The 5,662-nt window shown below is 45.1% G+C and overlaps 1 non-coding gene across 1 annotated transcript; it reads right to left on the bottom strand.

Moving 5' to 3' along the window:
* Positions 1 to 1,294: 1,294 nt before the first annotated feature.
* On the bottom strand, positions 1,295 to 1,367 carry TRNAG-CCC (transfer RNA glycine (anticodon CCC)). The gene has a single exon. It is a non-coding gene; the product is annotated as a tRNA-Gly (tRNA).
* Between the last annotated feature and the right edge of the window lie 4,295 nt (positions 1,368 to 5,662).

The raw sequence follows: 5,662 nt of genomic DNA, 5'->3' as shown, positions 1-5,662 counted from the left end.
CCATTAGTTATGTACGGATTTGGGTCATATATGGGTTTGGAAGGACTGATGCTGAAGCTGAAGCTCCAGTGCTTTGGTTCCCTGATGCAAAGAGCCAACTCACTGGAAAAGACCCTGATGCTGGGAAAGATTGAAGGCGGGAGGAGAAGGGGACGACAGAAGATGAGATGGTTGGATGGCATCACCGACTCGACGGACATGGGTTTGAGCAAGCTCCAGGAGCTGGTGATGGACAGGGAGGCCTGGCGTGCTGTGGTCCATGGGGTCGCAGAGAGTGGGATATGACTCAGCAGCTGAACAAACAAACAAACAAGCAATTGCTCTACGATATGGTGTTGGCTTCCACCATACAAGCACGTGAATCAGCCACAAGTACATGCACGTTCCCTCCCTCCTGAACCTTCCCCCCACCCCACCCCACCCCTCTAGGTTGGCACAGAGCACCGGGCTGAGCTCCCTGGGCCCACACAGCAGCCTCCCGCCGACCCACCACCCCGCACATGGTAGTGTACACACGTCAGTGCTACTCCTCAACTCTTTCCACCCTCTTCCTCCCCACTGTGTGCACAGGTCTGTTCTGTACGTCTACGTCTCTATTTCTTCCCTGCAAATGGGTGCCTCAGTACCATTTTTCTAGATTCCGTATATATGTGTTAATACGTGAAATTTGTTTTTCTCTGTCTGACTTACTTCACTCTGTATAACATGACCTAGGATCATCCACCTCACTAGAATGGACTCAAATGCATTCCTTTTAATGGCTGAGTGATATTCCATGGTACATATCAATACGTGCCACAACTTCTTTACCCATTCATCTGCAGATGGACATCTAGGTTGCTTCCATGTCCCAGCTATTGCAAACAGTACTGCTAGCTCATCAATTCTTGGTCACTCCCTCTCGGAATAACCCAGCAGGCTGAATCACTGCTCGTTAGATGCTGATATTTTTATCTCGCAGAAGGAACACTGTATTCCGCTTTTAGGTAATCTCTGTGTCTGTCTGGCACTAGGCTTGACAGGTCACCTCTGCTGTTGAAATACACAAAATGCTCACAAGGATGGTGAAGAACCCTCCTCTCTGCAAATCTCTCCCTTTTCAGAGCTTTCTGTGTGCTTGTAAATGTCAGGCTGTCTCCATTCTGTTTAAAGTCCTGATTGGTGAATCATTTTTATCTTTACCAGTTCCCTGATTCTGGGCTGACCTTCATACGAAGCTGTCTCTTTGAATATCTTATTTGTTTCTTTACTTTTCCAGCTGTGCCAGGTCTTAGTTGCAGCATGTGGGATCTAGCTCCCTGACCAGGGATTGAACCTGGGCCCTCTGCATTGGGGGTACAGAGTCTTAGCCACTGGACCTCCAGGGAAGTCCTTGAACCTGTCTCTTTGAGCAGTTGCATTTGAAGATCCCCTTGCACAGATTCTTACGGATGGTTTACATTTCGGGTCTTTGCTTTTATTTCTTCTCGCTAATGTACCTTAAAGAGATGGGAATATCAGGCCACCTGACCTGCCTCCTGAGAAATCTGTATGCAGGTCAAGAAGCAACAGTTAGAACTGGACATGGAAAAACAGACGGGTTCCAAATCAGGAAAGGAGTACATCAAGGCTGTATATTGTCACCCTGCTTATTTAACTTATATGCAGAGTACATCATGAGAAACGCTGGGCTGAATGAAGCGTAACCTGGAATCAAGATTGCCAGGAGAAATACCAATAACCTCAGATATGCAGATGATACCACACTTACAGCAGAAAGCAAAGAAGTACTAAAGAGCCTCTTGATGAAAGTGAAAGAGGAGAGTGAAAAAGTTGGCTTAAAACTCAACATTCAGGAAACTAAGACCATGGCATTCGGTCCCATCACTTCATGGCAAATAGTTGGGGAAACAATGGAAACAGTGACAGACTATATTTTGGGGCTCCAAAATCACTGCAGATGGTGATTGCAGCCATGAAATTAAAAGAGGTTTGCTCCTTGGAAGAAAAGTTATGACCAGCGTAGACAGCATATTAAAAAGCAGAGACATTACTTTGCCAACAAAGGTCCATCTAGTCAAAACTATGGTTTTTCCAGTAGTCTTGTATGGATGTGAGAGTTGGACTATAAAGAAAGCTGAGTGCCCAAGAACTGATGCTTTTGAACTGTGGTGTTGGAGAAGACTCTTGAGAGTCCCTTGGACAGCAAGGAGATCCAACCAGTCCACCCTAAAGGAGATCAGTCCTGAATATTCACTGGAAGGACTGATGCTGAAGCTGAAGCTCCAATACTCTGGCCACCTGATGGGAAGAGCTGACTCCTTGGAAAAGACCCTGATGCTGGGAAAGATTGCAGGCAGGAGGAGAAGGGGACGACAGAAGATGAGATGGTTGGATGGCATCAGCAACTTGATGGACATGAGTTTGGGTGAACTCCAGGAGCTGGTGATGGACAGGGACGCCTGGCGTGCTGCAGTCCATGAGATCACAAAGAGTCAGACACAACTGAGCAACTGGACTGAATTGAACTGAATGTAGCTTCGGGGCTTCCCTGATAGCTCAGTTGGTAAAGGATCCTCCTGCAATGCAGGAGAGCCCAGTTTGATTCCTAGGTTGGGAAGATCTGTTGGAGAAGGAATAGGCTACCCACTCCAGTATTCCTGGGCTTCCCTTGTGGCTCAGCTGGTAAAGAATCTGCCAGCAATGTGGGAGACCTGGGTTCAATCCCTGGGTTAGGAAGATCCCCTGGAGAAGGGAAAGGCTACCCACTCCAGTATTCTGGCCTGGAGAATTCCATGGACTGTAGAGTCCTTGGGGTCACAAAGAGTCAGACACAACTGAACCACTTTCACTTTACTTCAATGTACCTTCACTTTCCAAGCAAGAAAATCTCACGAACACCATTGAATCTGAAGCAGTTCAGAATCCACATAAGAGCTCTTTCATTCCCCCTCCAAGAGGCATCAAAACACGGGCTTCCTTCTGATAAGCCTCTACAAACATTAATAATATAGCATAAATCCTTTCATTAATGCCAAAGTTAATAGTTGTAAAGTGCTATTCAGTATTCTTATCTTAGAACAATGCCAAGAAATCTAGACTCGATTCATAATTGACCTTTCTTTTAAATACGAAGCTGATTAAACACCATCATTTTTATGTAATTCAGTACTTTTATGAGGGGCTTTGTTTTTCCAAGTGGGTTCAGGTTAAATGATTTTGAGTCAAACATAATGACTATTCAAGTAGAAGTCTTGATAAAGAGATCTCTTTGGACATTTTCATGAGAAATCCCACGCACAACATAATTTCATTATATTTCCTCGGAACTATTGGTACTTTTAGTTTATATCCTAATTGTTTTGTTCTGATCATGGCCTCAATGTTGACTGGCCACAGAAACTTGTGGGCGAAAGCCCAACGTGCTTCATTTCCAGGTGCTTCTGCTACCAAATAGCGACAGTAAGACTATTTTCTTGGTCTGCCTAATGATTTTTTTTTTCCTCTGTAAGAAAGAAATAAGACCATAGCTCTGCAAGAATTCAGTAGACACTAAAATGTCATATTATCACAAGCTGGGTTGTGCAGTTTGCCTGAGGCATGTTCTTATCTATCACAGCTAACGCCCTGCTTCTAGTCAGGTCGGAAGAAGAATATAGCAGTGAGAAGACCCACTTATGAATCTCTTTGATGCGTGTGATTTTCATTTCAGTCTCTGTCGGTATTAGGAAATGTTTCTGCTTTTCCTTATGCGTCCACACACACACACACAAAAACATTTAAAAACTGCCTTCTTGTTATACATGATGAACTCCAAGGGTTGGGACAAACAAGCATTCATGTAGACATCCAAATGGATTCGTTTATTTATGGGCTCAGGGATGTTCACGGTTATCCTTACGTCCCAGAACAACTGTTTGGGGAAAGACCATTAAACATTCAGTACAATCCCAAAACACTCTACTTGTTTTTTTCTAACGACAAATGGATTATTTCCTGCCATATCAATGATAAGGCCGTCAGAGCCATCACAACCATCACAGCCAGACTGGCCCTCCAGTTGTGAATTTCTGAGCCCACAGGGTGCCTAGCAAGAACAATGCCTGCTATCGGGCCACCCATTGAGCTGCAGCCACTGCCCACAGGAGCGTTGAGGAAGTGGGGGGTGGGGGGTGGGGGAACAGAGGGAGATGTGAAAAACATAAAAACAAAAAAAACAAAAAACAGGATACGGGCCCCAGAGAGCTGAGATGCATGTGAAAGGAAGGGTTTCAGTGAGCCCAGACTCTTGCATCTTTCCCTACATAGAAAAGCACAAAATTCCTTAACTTGACATACCTGGTTTCCCATAATTAATAATTTTCTGATGTTCAGGCTACCTGCCCCTTGTTGCAAACTTCTATATAACCTGACTCTGCCCCCCTCCCACACACACATAACTCCTCCGACCAGGATTCTCAAGGTCGCTTGCGATGCTGTCTCCTGGGCTTGACATCCTAAAAATTCCCGCCCAATAAAACATAACTCTCATCATCTTCAACGCTGGGACTATTGTTTTAAGTCGATGCTAAGGTCGACGTGGAGACACGGAATGTGCAGCACAAGTGATGCAATGGGGGCGGTTAGGACCACAGAGAACTCCAGGTATGAGCCACTGCTAACCTTGCAGTAGCCAGAGATGAAGGAAGACAAAAAGCCACGCGTGCTTACAAGTGATAGAGTGTCTGAAGCACTCAGGTGTGCAGACTCAATTATTCTGCAGCTCGGTGATTAATTAGAGATTTAGAAGGAAAAATAAAAAATGAAAGTCTTAAAATCTATCTACGCTGCTTACATGATGTATGAACATATTCACCTGCTTGGTTCTATTAAGAATTTTTTTGTGAAAAATCTTACGTTTTCCTCCTGTGATCGAGCAATTTCGAAAGCTTGAATTCTCAGAGTCAAACACCTCATCCCTCTTCACGGGCTCATTGAGGCCCCCCCCACCCCCAGCAGGCCTTGATAAAATATGGTATTGCCTTACACTGTTCTCTCATAATGAGTCATTAGAAATGACTTGAGTAGCTCTGCGGGTACAAAGGCAACACAGAATGCGGTAACTGTATTGTGAAGAAAACTAGAAGGTATGGGGGCTTCCCTGCTGGCTCAGACAGTAAAGAATCCGCCTGCAATGTGAGAGATCTGGGTTCGATCCCTGGGTCGAGAAGATGCCCTGGAGGAGGGCATGGCAACCCACTCCAGTATTCTTGGCCTGGGAAATCCCATGGACAGAGGAGTCTGGCGGGCTACAGTCCACGGGGTCACCAAGAGTTGGACACGACTGAGCGACTAACACTTTCACTTTCAGGGGAGCTGAGATCTCACGCGCCTCATGGTCAAAAGCCCAGAACATAAACAATAGGAGCAATACTGTAAGAAATTCAGTAAGGACTTTTAAAATGGTCCACGTTAAAAAAAAAAAAAATCTGTAAAAAATTAAAAAAAGAAAAGACTCGAATGCAAATCACCCTCTTAGTGGTGGCGGTAGTGGTTAAGTCACTCAGTCATGTCCAACACTTGTGACCCCATGGACTGTAGCCCACGAGGCTCCTCTGTCCATGGGATTTCTCAGGAAAGAATACTGGGGTGAGTTGCTATTTTCTTCTCCAGGGGATCTTCCCGATTCAGGGATTGAACCCCG

Source organism: Giraffa tippelskirchi, chromosome X (assembly GCF_054371585.1).
Source record: "Giraffa tippelskirchi isolate mGirTip1 chromosome X, T2T-mGirTip1v1.2.pri, whole genome shotgun sequence".
NCBI lineage: Eukaryota > Metazoa > Chordata > Mammalia > Artiodactyla > Giraffidae > Giraffa > Giraffa tippelskirchi.
Note: the sequence above shows the minus strand (reverse complement) of the source record. Positions and strands in the feature narration are given on the sequence as shown.